Source organism: Rhinolophus ferrumequinum, chromosome 18 (genome assembly GCF_004115265.2).
Source record: "Rhinolophus ferrumequinum isolate MPI-CBG mRhiFer1 chromosome 18, mRhiFer1_v1.p, whole genome shotgun sequence".
Classification (NCBI taxonomy): domain Eukaryota; kingdom Metazoa; phylum Chordata; class Mammalia; order Chiroptera; family Rhinolophidae; genus Rhinolophus; species Rhinolophus ferrumequinum.
In genome coordinates this window covers 45,806,832-45,823,646 of record NC_046301.1, presented here as the reverse complement: position 1 = coordinate 45,823,646, position 16,815 = coordinate 45,806,832, and the positions used below count along the sequence as shown (strand labels likewise).

Sequence of the window (16,815 nt, the reverse complement as noted above, 5' to 3'; positions counted from 1 at the left end):
CGAAGGGAACTGTGGACCCAGCCCAGTAAGTACCTAGCCTGTCCCATGGTTCCTTTCTCAGTGCTGCTCCTTCCTCCCTCCCTGACAGCCTGCATCACGCCCAGCCTGTGGTGACAACCTTCAAGATGGACAGCCACCCCTGATTCTGCACAAAGGTCTTCTAAACACAGATTTCAACACTGTCATCACTTATCTTTCTGATAACCTTTTCTGTCCCCATGGCCTATCTCATCAAGACCAAGGCTACCATCTGATAGGGTTAGACAACCTCTCCATTAAGTGGTGAAACCATCATACCCCTAACTTCCTCATGGAGAGACTCTGGCCAACAAGCCTCTTAACTCTCTGAGTCCTTTCCTTATCTCTGAAAATGGCATAACGATCTTCCATGTGACCTCACAGCTGTGCAGTGAGAATCAATGACAGAGTCAATGTGATAGGGCTTTACAAACTGTAACGTGTAGTACCAACATTACAATCCATTGCGATCTCTTGAACCTCTCTCAAGGTCCATTCAAGACAGACCTCCTATTGTTTCTCTCCATAGGGATTCTCCCTCCTTTAATCGGCCTGGCAAATGCTACCCTTGAGGGCTCACTGATCTTCCCACCCTGATGTCCTCCTTCACTAACCGTATCCTTGGTGCTGCACCTGTCCGGCCTCAGTTCTTTTGTACAGGGATAAGTGTTAGTGAGCCCCTTGCAATATGCCTGGGGTTTACTCATTATCTCATTTAATCCTCGCAATAAATTTGGCAAAGTCTCTGGAAACAAGGTCAGTATACAAAAAACAAAACAAAACAAAACCAAAAACGAAAAAAATTGCAGTTCTATATACTAGAAACAAATAAACAGAAAAAGAAATTTTAAAATCATACCATTTAGCAAACGTACGTTATCTGGAAACAACTGAAGTTATATATGACTCCTATACCGAAAACTGTAAAGTATTATCAAGATAAATCAAATAAAATCTAAACAAATGCAAACATATGTCAGGTTCATGAACTCAGAAGATTTAATATTCTAAAGATGTTCATTCTTTCCAAATCATTCTATAGTCAATACAATCCCAATCAAAATCCCAGCAGCTTATATATTAGAATGCAAAGGGCCAAGAATAACCAAGATCATCCTGAAAAAGAACAAAGGTGGAGGGTGTATGTTACCAGATTTCAAGACTTGTGAAGTAACAGTACTTAAGACAGTGTAGCATTGATATAAGGCTAAAGAAACTGACTGATAGAACAGAAGAGAGTCCAGAAACAGTTCTGCACATACCAAGTGCCAAAAAAAAATGTATATACATCTTAAGAAGGGAAAAAACTGTATTAAAATTGTAATACTCAATATATACTGATAACAAAAGATGACTACAAGTCACGTTTGACTTCTGCAATTACAAGAGGTGCTCAAAGTGGTTACCATCAGTGTAATTTTAATACAGTTTTTTGCTTTCTTAAAATGTGTATAATTTTTTTGGCACCCTTGGTATATGGTTTCTTGATTTATGACAATGGGGACAGTGCAGAGCAGTGGGAAAATAAACTTATTTTTATTAATTGTTGCTGGTTAACCAGTATCCACTTATAAAAAAGTGAATTTTGACTCCTACTTCATACTACACACAAGGAATTCTAGATGAATTTTAGGTATAAATGTGAAAGGTAAAACACTGAAGCTTCTAGAAGAAAACACAGAAGAATAACTTCTTGGCCTTTGGATAGGCAGACATTTCTTAACCAGGACATAAAAAAACACTAACCATAAAGGAAAAATATTGATAAATTAAAAATTTCTCTTCCTCAGAGGTTTCCATTAAGAGTTAAAAGGCAAAGCAGAGCATGGCAGAAGATATTTCCGGTACACATAACTGGCAAAGGACTCCCACCAGAATGCAAAAAAGAACTCTTGTGACTCTCTAACAAAATGAAACCAAGTTAAAAATGAAGAAAAGATTTCAATTAGCCACTTCATAAAATAGGATATGCAAATGGTGAAAAATGTATAAATAGGTGCTCACCATGGTCCATCATCAAGAAAATGCAAATTAAAACCATAATAAAATACCACTAAGCAACCACGAGTGGGAAAATGAAAAAGCCAGACAATATCAAGTGGTGGCAAGGATGTGAAGCAACAGAGGCTGTCACACTCCGCTGTGGGGACTGCTGTCACGCTCGACCACACCGAGAAGGGTTGGCATATGCAGACCTTATGACCCAGCAATTCCACTTCCAGATGTACACCCAATAGAAATGCTCACGTGTTTACTAAAAGACCTAGCAGCATCATGTGTAAGAGTCCCATACGGGCAATGCCCGGACACCTATATCCTATCCACAGTGGAATAGTCGTACAGTAGCCTATTATGGGGCAATGAGAATGATGGAACGACTGTGACGGACACACAACCACCTGGACCAGCCTCTCACAGAAAGATGCACACGTTATAGGAGCCTATGAATAAGATGTTTACACAGAGGTAAAAGTGATGGTGTCGTGGACAGGGATGGACATGACCTGGAGGGGAACACACGGGATTCTGGGGGTACTTTTCATGCTCTATCTTTTGCCTTGGGTTCTAGTTATACGAGAAGTCTGAAACCTCATCTGGCTGTCTGTTTACCCATGATTTCTGTGTGTATATTATACTTCAATAAAATTTTCACTTATAGAAAATTCTGACAATAACCCACAAGGTGGATCTTTCCTGCTTCCCAATTTACCAACGAGGAGACTACTCCCAGAGGGAACAAGGAACAGGTCCGGGGTCACCTGGGGATGAGAGGCAGAGGGTTCAGACCCCCAGTGTGGGTGCCTCCGCGTCATCTCCTGACTTGACTACAGTGCTGTTCTCTCTCGCTCAGTGCCTTGGTGAGGCTCTGCACCGTGAGGCAGGAGCCCTGACTCCTAGCACAGGGCTGGGCGCTGCAGCCCAACAGGTGCCCTGATGTGGGCGTCCTCCCTTCCCACCCCCAATTCATAAGTTGAAGCCCCAACCATGAGGTCATGAGGGCGGAGCCCCATGAAGGGATTAGTGCCCTTCGAAGAAGCGGAAGAGACCAGAACCCTCTTTTTCCACCATGAGGACACAGCAAGCAGGCGGTCATCCTGCAAATCAGGAAGTGGACTTTCCTCAGACACCAGATCTGCCAGCTCCTTGATCTGAGACTTCCCAACCCCCAGGACTGTGAGAAATGAATGTTGATTGTTCAAGCCACCTCAACTGTGCCACACAGCCCAGCCCCTCCTTCACCCCATGCTCCCAGCTCTCTGCTCACCCACACTCTTGGGCCCCTGCTGTAGCCTCTCCAAGCTTCTACCTCCTTCTGTAGAGAGGTGTTAACTACCTACCTTATAGGGCTTCTGTACGTATTGAGTAAATTTTACCTGTAAAGGCGCTAGCATATAATTAAGAGCTTACCAAATAGCAGCTAGTTTTTTTGTTCTGTTTTGTTTTGGATTTGGTGGCTCAAGACATTGCTAGGCTCTAAGGCTAGGCTCAAACTCCTGATATATTTTTCTCCAACTTTGCAGGTCCCTGGGCTCTGTTTCTTTTCTCGCATTGGCTAAAGAACTGGAGACATTTCCATTGGGGGCCTCTAGAGATTCGATTTTTAAAAAATGAGTAATCATCTATCAATTGTTTGTAAGAATTGCTCTTAAAGTGCCTAGAAATCACTGATCAGACCAATGGATAGTAATCCCCCTGAGGACACCTGGTGTCCCATGGAGCCTGCCAGGCAGAAGAACCTGGGACACTCAAGGAAAGGAGCAGCCAGCCAGAAGCATGGCCACGCAGGAGAGAGCAGTCCCAGCCTCTGTGCCTGAGGGCACAAAAGGTTAGAGGCTGGGGTGTATTTAGCCAGAGCCATGTCCTTGTCCCCTGCACATGCTGTGAGTTGCAGGTGGGGAAGAGCAGCTCAGCCCAGGCTCTCCTCAGGGCACTTCTGTGCACCCCTGATTTCCTTGTGGCTGCAGCACTGACCCTGGCCTCCCCTGTCTCTTGCCTCCACTGTTCAGCCCACATTTTTCACCACTGCCTCCTTGAGGAGAATTAAACAGGAGCACCTGTGTGTGTGTGTTGGGGGGCGCTCCTTTCACCTGAGTCCAGCGAGAGGCAAGGAGAGGACAGGGTGGGGGCGCTCCAGGGTCTCATCTGAGCTCAGGGGCTTGGGCAGGAAAAGAGACCGTGAAGCAGCACCAGGGCTGGTATACACTGGGTTTTCTGGCAAGAGAAACCACAACAGTCACCAACCATTCTCAGAAGCCAGGCTACCTTCTGCGGGTGCCTCTCTGTAACTTAATGTGGAAACATATTTGCCGGCGAAGATTCAGACCCTACAAGGCCTTTCTGGTCCTCAGGAGAAGCAGCGATCCCTGGGGTCCCCCTGCTACTGTGCCCCTGCAGACTGGCGCCCTGGCTGCCTCAGAAGCGCTGTGTAGGCAGCACAGGTCTGGGCAAGGCAGGGAGACCGCGCTTCCAGGAGACCGGATCCACAATTGGCTGCTCCCAGAAATCCCCACCTGCCTCCCTGTCCCTGTCCCTCAGCCACTGGTGTAAAAGAAAGATGTGTGTGTGTGTGGGTGGGGTGGGGTGGGAGAGGGGCTCTGAGTCTGTGCTGCCATCTCTTCAACCTGTCTCTCTGTCCTGGGACGAACCCCCCAAGGGACCTGCTCGGTGGAGACATGTTAAGCAAGAACCTCAAAATACACCATTAATTTTGACCCGTGGCAGGCTTCACTAAAACCACTGTGTGTCCACGAGAGTAAGGCCTAATTCCAGACTGCCTTGTGCTTCTTGTTCCACATCTCTGTCAGCTTCTCAATCTATGGAGCGTAGTCAAGAGGGAGAGTCATAGCTGCTGTCCCAGGGCCTGTGCCTCGGGCAGTCCTTTGAGCTCTCAGTCCTGTAGGCAAGGTTCTGCCTGATTTAAAAAGGGGCAGGGGAGGGGGGGTACAGAGACTGCCCAAGGCAAGTCCCATGGCTTCTTTTCTCGTGAGCAGCCCTTTGAGATCTCTCCAAGCTCTCCTAGTTCTAGAACAGAGGCCCCTGCAACTGGGCTGGCACTCCCTTTCCCAGACAGTCCTAAAAGCTGGGAGAGCCCCACGCTGGTGGAGGTACTGCCTTCTCAGATTTTAGGTACCAACATGCTCGGACTGAAAATCGCTGGACTCTGAAGACATGGGATCAGAGACCTAACCGCTGTGTGCTGCACGCCGTGGAGGAAATCACCTCAACTGTGGGCCTCACCATCAAAGTGGAAAGTTTCCTCCATTTAAAAAAAAAAAAAAGAAAAGAACACAGAGGAATAGGAGAAGGCAGGTGGAAGGAGCGTTCCACGCCAGCCTGCTTGTTTCACACGGGGAATGTGTGTCGAAACAAGAACAGCTTCTCCTTGGTCCACCCAGGCTCCTGCCTCTGTCTAGTTTAAAGCCAGTTAGTTGGAATAATTGTTCTCTAATTTTCCAAGGCAGAATTAGAATTCAGTGGTTTGCGTTCTCCTGTGGGATGCAGCCAGACCTGGGCTCTCTCACATCTGGGCATCCCCCGTAAGCCGAATGCACGGAAATGTTTCATTTTACTTGTTTTTCTTTCTCCCCTTCCTGACCTTATGTGCTACGTAATCCAGAAAATGATCCAGATGGGAAAGACATTGGCTTTGAAGCAAGAGGCAGGAGGAAGGAAGAAAGAGGCTCAGCGTACACCCCTTCTCGCCAGCCCTTCACCCTGGGGAGAAATCGTCCCCCCTCGTTCTGTTCCACACAAGCCCTCGAGATGGTGTTGTGGGGTCCTTCCTGAGGCGGAGGGAACACCCCGCTGGCCCTGGGCCTCTGAGCCTGCCCCTTTCACCTCCTCCTCTCCTTCACACATGTGGCGTAAGCCCAACTGGGCAAGAGATCCACTTTCAGCGCTGAGTCTCGACCTCAGGACATTCCATGATGTCACACTTACTGTTCTACAGAATTTCTTAAGTCAATTTTCAGTTTGTCAGCTTGACAGTGTGGATGGAGATGCAGAGACAAAGATGGAGTGGTTCCCTCCCATTTTGTTTTCTGCTACAACTGTCTCCCTTTGCAGAGTAAGCGGATAAGAAGGTAGTTGTCACAGCCAGTACTGCCTGACTCCAAAATTGTCCCTCCCTGATTCCTTGGATGTGTGTCTGGACCACAGGCTCACCTTCCCTCACAGACAACTCGCTCTTATGCCCAGTCTCCTTCAATTGGAGCGGATGGGGGAGGGGCTGAGGCTAACACAGAGAGCTCCTACTATGTTTCTTGCACTTTTACTTACATTGGCTCGTGGAATTTTCTTAAAAATTCTATATGGGACCCAATATAATTTACAGATCAGAAAACGGAGGCTCAGAGAGGCTAAGTGGCTTGCCCAATGTCACACAGCGAATAGGTAGCATAGCTGGGATCCAAACACTGGTTTCTCTGATTCCCAAAACCATGTTCTACTGTCCATGTCCAAACTTGCACACAGGATTGATAAACATGAAAGAGCCCATGCCTCACCTTTAGGACTCGCCTGCTCTCTCTGCCAGGGCTGTAGGTTGCCAACCAGGTGAGGATCAACTCCTCTGGGAGAGTAAGGGAACACGACGGGGACAGAAGTATTTCCAGAGGAAAGCCCGGTCTCCAGGCGTCATCTCACTGGAGACTTCACAGGACACTCTGCCTGCCTTGCCCTCCTTTGGCTAGCTGGCTTTTCAGCAGGCAAGAGGGAAGCTCTTGAGCAGGTACCAGGCTGAGGAGCCTTCCAGAGGAAGATGGGGAATGGTGTTCTGAGAGCTTCATGGCTGTGGGCAGGGCTTCCCGGGCACCCTGTTCTTCTGAGAGTGCAGGAGGTCCCTGCTTGATGAGACCTGCCTCCTGTCTGGGACTCTTTCCCGACTCCCAGTGGCATCAATGCCCTGGGCGGTTAGCACAGTTGACTGACATTTGCAACCTTTGCCTTTTGTTTGGACTTGGTTTAAACCTAGCACGTAGGAGACTGAGGCAGAGAACTTGTTTTTCATTTTTGAAAGGCGCCCACTGGTAGCAACCGCGATTGACATGTAAACCGTCACTGTCACATTAGCTGGGAATTTCTCTGAACCCTCAGAGCAAAGGAAAAGGCAGAGGAAGGAGGAAAAGAAAATGCCTGAAGCCCCCAGAGAAACAAGAAAGAAGACAGGAGAGAGACCCAGAGGCCATGATGATCAGCTGTCATTGCTGTCCAGGACATCCCCTTGACCTGGGTGGGGAGAAATCCAGAGAGACTGAGACCACCCCCTGGTGTACACCTGCTGAGCGCTCAGGTTGGAGGATCTGCTGAATTCCACTGGCCCTGCAATTAACAGCAGGGTGAGGAAAAGGTTCTGAGCTGGGAGCATGGTCCCTGGTTCTGCCACTAAGCAGCCAAGGGACCCTGGGCAAGGCCCTCCCCAGTCTAGCCTCTGTGTCCTCATCTGTTTTTTTTTTTTTTTTTTTTAAGTCTGCTGTGATTCCTTCCAGGTCCAAAGCAGTCCAAAGTAAGGTGTTAGTCATGTCTCCTGTTACAAATAAGTCCTGGACACAGCACGTTAACCCCTGACCTTTGATCTTGGACTAGGAACTCCCCTCTCTTTGAAGCCTGCGCTCCCCCATATTTCCAGACCAGCACGAGATCTCTGGGAACACGTGCCATCAACTAGGAGACAGGGAGGAAGCTAGAAAGGCATTTTAATACATAATGTCATTTCTAGAAAGAAGGCTCTCCATCCTCACATCGATTCCATGCTCCATTGCTAGAGGAACTTCCTAAAAGCCAGTCAGCTACGGGCTGGTCCCTTCCCATTACAGCAGTCGTTCTCAATCGCCTGTCAAACGACATGCGGACTCTGAACTGGGTAAGAGGGGTCCTCCTTACTCTGACTCGCTTTCGTTCCCCGGCCACTTATTGTCCTGGACCTTTGCCGCCCCCTCCCTCCATCTTTTAAAATCACACCCAACCCACGGGGCCCTTTTCAAATTCTACGTCTCCCATGAAAACTTTTTAGACCTGAACTGCTTTGTGTAGTGATTTTTTAAAAGATGTATCTGTCACCTCCCCCAATTCCAGGCCGGTGACACCTGGTGGCAGGCAGAGCGCTTGACATGAAGCCAGCCTTCGTTGACTTTAAAGGCATGGAACTAAAATAGAACTGTATTCCTGGGCTCCAGAACAGCAGTTCTTGGAGGTGAGTAGAAGTAGAGAAAAGACAATGGGGTGAGAAGGTGTTTTTTTGGGGGGTGGGGTGGGGCGGGACGCAGATAGAATGGTATTTAAGGATCCCTTCAACCCTGTGATTTTGTGTTTCTATGCAGCGTCCTGGTCATTCCTTTAACGCAGGCTTGTTAGTTTCCTGATAAATCTTGGGACCCTGGACTTGGCAGTCCTGTTGTAGCACAGAAGTAACTCCATCAGCAAGAGAAGATTTCTAATTCAACAGATGGTTGAGGTCTTAGTAGGAAGCCTGGGGAACTGAAAGCCTGGTGCTCCAGTCGTCCTGGAGCATGAGGAAATGTCGCATCAGGAAAAGCCTAGCATCCTGCCCCCAGCTGCCCCCCCCTCCCCCCGCTTGTGCAGAGCGTTTGGGCAGGGGCAGCTGCTGGCCCAGCCAGGGAGGAGGCAGGCAGCTGGAAGTCCTCCTGGCCGTCAGCGGAGCTCCCTTTACAGTGCAGGTGGAGGCTGGGGGCTGCCTGGGCTCTCGTGTTCCCCACCTGCCTGCAGTGCGGTTTGTCTGCTGGCGCCACTGAGGCGTTGGGGCTGGGGGAATTTGATCAGCAAGGCGGGGGAGGCTGTCTCCCCAAGATAGGAGCCCAGTCTAATCCTTCCCACCTCCTGGGGCCCTGCTGAGATGCCCTTCCCGAGAGGGAAGAGCAGAAGGGAGCTGAAATTGCAGAGTCTGAAGATTGCAATAAATAAGGGAGGGTCGTGAGGGCTTTAAGTGTCCTTTTCAAACCCTGACCTCACTGCTGAGGTGGTAGGACAAACCGCACAGCGTCCTTGAGGCACTCAGACAGGCTGCCTCTTAGCGACTGGCAGAAGGTCAAGAGCAGCCCCAAGGCTCACTCCCCAGACTTCTGACCCTTGACATTCTGAGCGTGGTTCCCCAGTGTCCCTGCCTGCCTAGCTGTGTGGCAGCTTTTGTTCTCAGGGTTTTCCCATTATCTTACTGGAGAAGAGGGTGGGAGGGAAGAAACTGGGTTGGGGGCTCAGCAAGTTCCAGCTTGGGTGGTTGCTGTGTTCCCCTTCCATCCTCTCCCTGGGAGACCAAACAAATATTATCAGTGACTCAGGGAACCTCCTGTCAAGGTCAATCTGCTCTGACTGACACTGTCTCTGTGGTCTGACAGGAGAACCACTATTCTCCACCTCCTGCCAGCCCCAGTGCAATGTCTGCACTGCATGAGCCATCTGGGAGACCCCCATCCGTGGGCTGGAGAGCTTGTGGATGGAGCCACTGAGCCTGGACAGGCCTCTAAGCGTCTGCTTCCCTTGCTGGTCTGTCCTGTGCTGTGCCCATTTGCCTCCGAAGCTTCCTCACGGAGAGGGGAGGCCAAGCCTGGAAGCTCCTTCTCCTCCTGGCTGCCTGGGTTCCTGGACCCAGGGGCCCTTGGGCAGCACAGGGAGATCTGAAGTGGCTGGGTAGGAAGGGCCATCGCAGGCCTCACCAACATCAATCTCAGGCATTTGGGGCTGAGCCCTGTGTCCAGGGCCTGGGGCTACACACCTGAGGCATGACGTTCTTTCTCTTTCAAGGGGTTTATAGTCTAGGCAGGGAGGAAGGAGAGAGATGAGAATGAAACACTGATTCATGGGATCGGATGCACCCTGGGCGTGACAGCACCTACTGCAGAATTTAAGTAGCAGATGGAGGGTCGGGTCTTTCTCTCCCCGCAGCTGATGGCCTTTCCTCTGTCCAGACCAGGCAGGTGCAGCCCCTCAGTTGTGAGTGTACCCCTCTCACCCTACACCGCCTGTCTCTCTTCCTGCTGAGCCAGGAGCCACTCATCTATCGCCCACTGCCCCACCATCCAGGGTTACTGGGGTCACCGGGGAAAGGTACTGGCAAACCCAAGCTTTGTTCCCCTACCTCCTTCTCTTTCTCTTAGCTCCTTCCCTCTGTCTTTTCCTCGCTTGCCTATACTCAACTCTCTCTCTTTTCTGCAGGAATATAATGTTCGGCTGCTTTACACCCACTCTCTGAATGCTGCCAGTGAATAATGACTAAGGTGGTGGGTGGAAGTACAGCAAGTTGAGACCAATTTAGCAGTCCAGGGTGCCAGGAGGAGGCTGACTGAGCCGCAAATGGCTTTGCCACAGCGAGGAGAGTGCAGGTGCCCCCAAACCAGCAGGCCAGTGAGCCACGTGCACAGCCCTACCCTGGGGCCCGGCAGGCACTGCCTCAGCCACCCTGCCGTCTACGCACGAGGTTAGAGTCATACACGGGGCAGGTAGGGTTTGTCCTTAGACACCAGTGGATTTTCAGAGTGATGCCCACTCCACCCGCATCTCGGCTCCACTTTTGACAACCTTGAGGGGCTGTGTCCTTGGATACACCCTGGGCTCAGAGTTTCACTTAGACTGCTCCCTCTTCTTCTGGGGGATGCCGCGGCCTGGGGACATTTGCAGCTCTGAAGGGAGACTGCTCTGGGCATGGCAGATATGGAGGTTCTGGGGAGCTTGGGAGGGGGCTGCCCGAGCACAGTGCAGATCATGCCAAGAGAGGCCAACGCAGGGAGACCCAGGTGTGGGTCTTCCAGGTCCTGCCACGGAGAATCTGAGGATTCCTCTCCTGGGAAGTGACTGTGAGGAGAGCATGTCTCAGAGAGAGAGAGATGACAAGACGAGATGAATGAATGTGGGTGTGTGTGTGTGTGTGTGTCTGCTGGCAGCTGTCCTGAAGGCAGTTATCTTCTCCCACAGTGATTAACTGACATGGAAGCAAATCTATGGATGATCTGGGCAGGGCAGCTCTTTACTGCCTTTGTCCCAGGTACTGGATGAAACCCACATCACATCTGTTCCGACACCAATTTGGCCTGTCACTTAGTAGGAAAAATCACCTCTCTGCTGGATTGATTAGAACAATTAGTGTTAGCTGGTAGTGTGTACGCGTGCGTGCACACGCGCACTCTGTCTTCTGTCTCTTCCATCTCCCTCACACCCACCGCACTCTCTTCCCCGTCCACACTCCATCAAAGTCTTTTCTCATCGGGAGGCAGCCCCCGTGTGTGATCAGCACCCAAGTCTGGTTTCCACACACTGCTCATGTTACCAGGGAAGAGACTGCAAAGCCCGTTTTAGTTTGGAACTTAGCTGCCCAGAGATAAGGTGGAAACACTGAAATAGACAATGAAATAAAGGTTGCTATTCCAATGAAATGTCGTTAATTCAGATTCTGTGAAGGCAAAACTTGCTATAATTTCAACCTTGTGAACTGACTAGTTGTAAAGAAAGAACCTACATAAGATAAAGTTCATTCCTTCACATAAGTCTCAAGTAGACATTCCAATATGCTAGATACTTCCTAGTTTATTGATTTAACATATGTGCATAACAAATGCTTACGGATAAGGCGGGGGGGGGGGGTGCAGAAAAAAGTGAAGAAAACTCCAAGACTCAGCACGCTTGAATTACAATACCTATGAAAGTCAACTGAGTTCTTATAATTAAAAAAATTTTTTTCTTTTTGTTTTCTGCACATTAAACACTTGTCAACAATTCAGTGAACCTAAATCTGTTTAACTAATGAAGTCTGATGGTTGGGTAGTGACAGTCCCAGATTGGGAGACAGGGTGGCTGGGTTCCAATCCCCGCGTTCCACTTAAAACCTTAGGTGAACTCCTTTACCTCAGACAGGAGCACTTGGTTTTCTCATCTGTCAAACTGTAGAAGAGATCTTCCCACAGAGTTGGTAACAACAACAACAACAACAACAACAACAACGTCTCTTTTAAAGTGTAAAGTCCTGTACAGATAAAAAAGGCTATTAAAATCATTATTACAGGAAGCCTAGGGATGGTGTTTGGCCGTCTGGTGGAAGTCTGTGTCTGACAGGAAGCAAGAGAGTGCGAGAAGCAGGATGGACATTGCAGATAGAGGCAGCTGTGCCAAGCGGCAGCTCACGTGAAGCCCAACTCAACCTTGCTCCACTGACACATGCCCACGCACTGCTCTAAACCCTCGGAGGAGGAGGTACAAGGCCAGTGTGCACACTTGTTTGGCTGGAGGCAGTTATAAGAAGGGAGCCCTCCCTCCCGTCATTCCTGGCTCTGTCTGGCCTGGGCGACTGGCTGAGCTGGGGAAGGAGGAGATAACAGGCTCCCTCCCCACGGTACCCCCTGGAAGAGAAAGTCCATCTCCTCAGCTTTCAGCTTGCATCTTGCCGCTGCTACTACATCTACTCTCTCACACCTTCTTGACGTTCAGTCCACGACCACGTCCTGCCTGGTGTCTTCAAGCTCACTTCCCTCACGCTGAGCAGCTGCGATGTTCCACAGTAGTACAATCCAGTTGTCACTGTACTTGACATTGATTCACGTGTGCTGGTTCCTCTTCCCAAATCTCATCACAGAGCTTAATCTCAGAACATTATTGAGCCATTAAAAAAAAAAAATCCCCCGTCTCCCTGGCATCTAGCATGGGTAAATAGTGAATAAATAGGGAAATGCAGACTTTTTCAAATTTGATCTTTGAAAGGTGCATTAAAATCATCACGGTTCTTGAGAAGGCATGTGGCAAACCTGATATGAGAAATAACGGGTGGTGCAAAGAGCATGGGAAGAGAGTCACCGGGTCTGTGACAGTGTGACCTTGGCCAAATCATGGCCAGATTACCTCCCCAAACATGGAAGCAATTCACTCTCCCAGCAGCAGAGTCCAATTCAGATCAGTGGTTTTCAAACTGCAGCAACACAAAGATCTATTCAAAAGCAAACTCAAAGACCCACCATGTAAATTGCCTAAAGATTCCCCAGGCAGTGGACACTTCTTTGTTGGCAAAGCCCCAGAAACACCTCATCGTTGCCCTGAAACCAATGCCCCTAGGGTTCCAAGTGCGCGATTTTAAAACCCCAAGTCTAGATCACGCCTGGCATCTCCCCCTTTGTAATTGTACTTGTCCGTTGATTGAGCTGGAGATGGAGCGTGTGGATTGGCAGGGTGGGTGGGGGCTAGGTTTTCCTTAGGCATCTGAACTGGCAGAGAGGCGAGAGTTGGGATGGAGAAGCCCGCCCTGTCTAGGCAGAGGCACTGAAGGAGCTGGCCCAATAACAGAGACAGGAAAGTCAGGGCAATGTGTGCCCCTGCACGAAGCCACTGTTGGGAAAAATGTTCCCTGCCAAGGGTCTCTCATAGCTCCTCGTTCTCTCATCCCTCTATTAAACAAGCATTCACGAAGGGCCTACGCAGAGTAGCCAGACACTGTCCTCTGACCTGGGAATTCACAACACAATCTCCGACTCGGAGAACGTTGTGGGGTCTTCAGGAACCAGAGGGTAAACGCGAGATACCATGGAATAACGGCAGGAACTCAGAGGAAGGCCATGACCTGACTACGTGGATGGAGGTGCGGGGACAGGGCAAGAACATTTTACAGAGAAGAATCACGTATTTCCGTGCTCAGAGGTAGCAGGAGAAAGTGGAAGAGCCAGAGGCTGAGCTGAGTTCAAATCCTTGCGCCACCATTTGCTATCCCAGCTATGTTATTTAAGTCTCCTCCCCGATCATCATACATCCCCTGCAGGGCTGCTCTGAGAATTACATGAGATCGTGAAGAAAGAGTACTGGGCACACAGTGTACGTCGTAGATCGGATTAGATGTCGTGAACTACTGTGTTTCCCTGAAAATAAGACCTACCCCGAAAATAAGCCCCAGGTAAGATCTCAGTCAGATGGACACAGTTAGTACGTTATGACAATTTCCAGAAGAAGATGACATGACTGTATTTGAATAAATGTAGATAGTTGTACATGAAAAAAATAAGACATCCCCTGAAAATAAGCCCTAATGGAGCAAAAATTAATATAAGACCCGGTCTTATTTTCGGGGAAACACGGTATTACCTATTACGCTCGTCTCTAAGCTGCTTAATGACAGGTTTGCCATCATTACCTTATTCATCTTCGAAGCCTCGCTGCCTGGCCCAGAGCCTCGCATTTTGTAGGCACTCAATGAATATTTATTAAATGAATGTTGAGTGAAGTGCAAAGGCATATAAATAAGTTTTGGGGATTAGAAAGGCATTTTTTTATGGCTGGTGCCCATCTACCTCTTGGCCCATACAGGCAGACACATGGCTTCTCAAACTGCCTGGCAAATCTTCCCCTGGCACATGCCTAATGCACAGGCTCTCCCAGCACACACTACACAGCAGCGCACCTTTGATGGCGGCCACCCGGCCACACATCTACTGAGGCACAAACACAGACCAGAGACCTTCTACAGACACACACAGGTACACGCTGAATGGTTGAAACGGGTTTCACCTCGTGCAGCATGCAGAGGCTGCCATAAATGTTAAATAATAACCATTTCAACCATCCCACCCTCTCTCTGGCTCGCCTTTGAGAGACACCCTTCTTTCTCCATGTGAGTTTCTTCTCACCTCAAGCAGAGTGAGTGTCCCCCACTCCCATCTATCCGGCTGAGACCCTGTCCTTGAACTCCAGGTTGCTAAGCCTAACTTTGCTCCCAGTGACTGTAGACCTCAGGGAAAGCCCTGCCTCTCCAGTGCCTCAGTGTCTTTACTGGTAAACACAGAGAGTTAACCGTCCTTCATACCGACCTGGTAGGTATGTTTCGAGGATAATGGAGATAGCAAAGGAGATAACATCTGTGATGTGCAGAAAGTGCCTCAGAAGAAAGGCGCTGGATAAATATAAGGTGTAGACACCACGCCTGATGAGCATGTATGCCTCAGCCCACAGACTTCCACCCACAGGCTCGGCTCTTCCCACCCTGAGCACAAACACCCTTCCCCCAGGAACACTGTCTCTAACACCCATTTTCATGTGCACACATATACATACAGACTTCCAACACCTGTATTTTCCCCAGCATGCCCACAGAAAATTGGTTTTTGAATTTCGAGGAAGCTCAGGTTACACTCTCTTGCTCCCACCCACAAACTCTTCTCAAGGGTCTCTCAAGCACTGCCAAGCAGACAGTTCATCTGTCTGTGGCTGGGCTCCTCGGCTCCCACGATCATAATTAGGCCGTGCTTCCCGCAGAGCAGGAGACCCTTATCTGGCACAGCTCCTGACAAGAGTTCTCCAGAACTCGGTGCCTCCTCACTTGTTTGCCAGGACCCAAGGCCAGAGCAGAGGGGCTGATGGCAGCAGGACAGTGTGGACGGAATGGAAGAGGAAGGACCCGTGAACTCCAGATGATCAGAACCCTAGGCACTCCTTGCTCCTGCGAAATTGAGGGCTCTGAAGCTAACAAGTCTGGGGCGCTTTCCTAGGCCTGACACACGAGTGGGCCAGCAGAATACTCCTTTGCTCCACAGTTCAATCCTTTCCACTTGGAGCAGGACAGAGAAAGATCACCTGGCCCTTGATGTTTCTGTGCCTTAAGCATGTGGAAGGATGTGTGTGTGGAAGTAGTGGGGGGCTGGTTGTTTCTGGTGGGTGAGAGAAAGAGGTGAATGTGGGGTGTGTGGAGGTGTGAGTGTGAGTGTGTGTGTGTGTATGTGTGTGTGCACGTGCGCGCACATTACTTTGGCTGAATTGTATGGCCAGGACTGATTCTGGTGACCTGCAGCTTCAGGGGGCCACTTAAATTCCAGGGTTCATCACCCCCCCTCTATTCACCTCAGCCCATGTGACATACTCCTTCAGTGAATCATTCCAAACCTCTAACTGCATCAGTGTCCCTGCCATCAGTGCGGACACAGCACGTCTCCAAAGTTCTAGACCGCCAAGCTCAGAGGCCGGCTCCAGCTGTCAAACCCACTGACTGGGGCCAGGGCCCCTCCAGCCTCATGTACACCTCAGGCTTCCTCATCTCTGATATCAGTGTCACCCAACACTTATGTCCAGCAAGATCAGATTCGGGGCTGGGAGTACATAAACCCCATCTGCAGGAGATGGAAACCAAAAGACAGAAGGACAGACGTCCATTCGGTCCTCTAAGCTGGGACCACCCAGCAGCACCCACCCTGGCAGAGGGGAGACCCTGACAGTTACCTGCAGAGACAAAGACACCTAGACAGACCTGGCACAGACAAAGACTTACAGACGCGCGCGGACGCGCTGCACGCCGCGGGGAGCGCGGTGTCCCCGGACGCTGGACGCCTTCCGTGGCAGCAGACCCTTTTGGGAGTGAGCGAGACCACTCATCCACCGCACCTTACCTGCCCCCTGCGCCTCGGGCTGACTTGAGAATTATTTTTCAGTGTGTTTTGCAATGTATTCTCGTCTCTCTTTTCCCAGAGCTGACGGGTGGCTCTGGCTCGCCGGATGAGGCGAGCAGAGAAACTTTCGGCTGCTCCGCCCGCGCGCTGCCCGCCGCCCGCCCGCTCCCGGCGCGCCGGCCTCTGTGCGGGGTCCCAGAGCCGCGGGCGGGCGGGCGGGCGGGGCTGTGGGCAGGCGGGGTGGAGCCGGAGCCGCTCATTGGTGGGGACAGGGCGGGGCGGAGCCGCAGGCGGGGCGGGGTGGGGCTGGAGCCGGCGCCGTTCATTGGTCAGGGTGGGGCAGAGCGCTGGCGGGCGGGGCGGGGCGGGGCTTCTCATTGGCCGGGACGGAGAGAGGCGGAGCCTAGGGAGGGTGAGGCGGGACGTGGTTGGCGCCGGCACC

The 16,815-nt window shown here is 50.4% G+C and overlaps 1 protein-coding gene across 1 annotated transcript in view; it reads right to left on the bottom strand.

Annotated features, from left to right (window-relative positions):
- LZTS1 (leucine zipper tumor suppressor 1) overlaps positions 1-16,546 on the bottom strand; it is a 46,578-nt gene extending 30,032 nt beyond the window's left edge. The window contains exon 1 of the mRNA XM_033135296.1: positions 16,374-16,546. The gene's annotated coding sequence lies outside the window, so the exon portion shown is untranslated. The remainder of the gene's footprint in view (positions 1-16,373) is intronic.
- Positions 16,547-16,815: the final 269 nt, after the last annotated feature.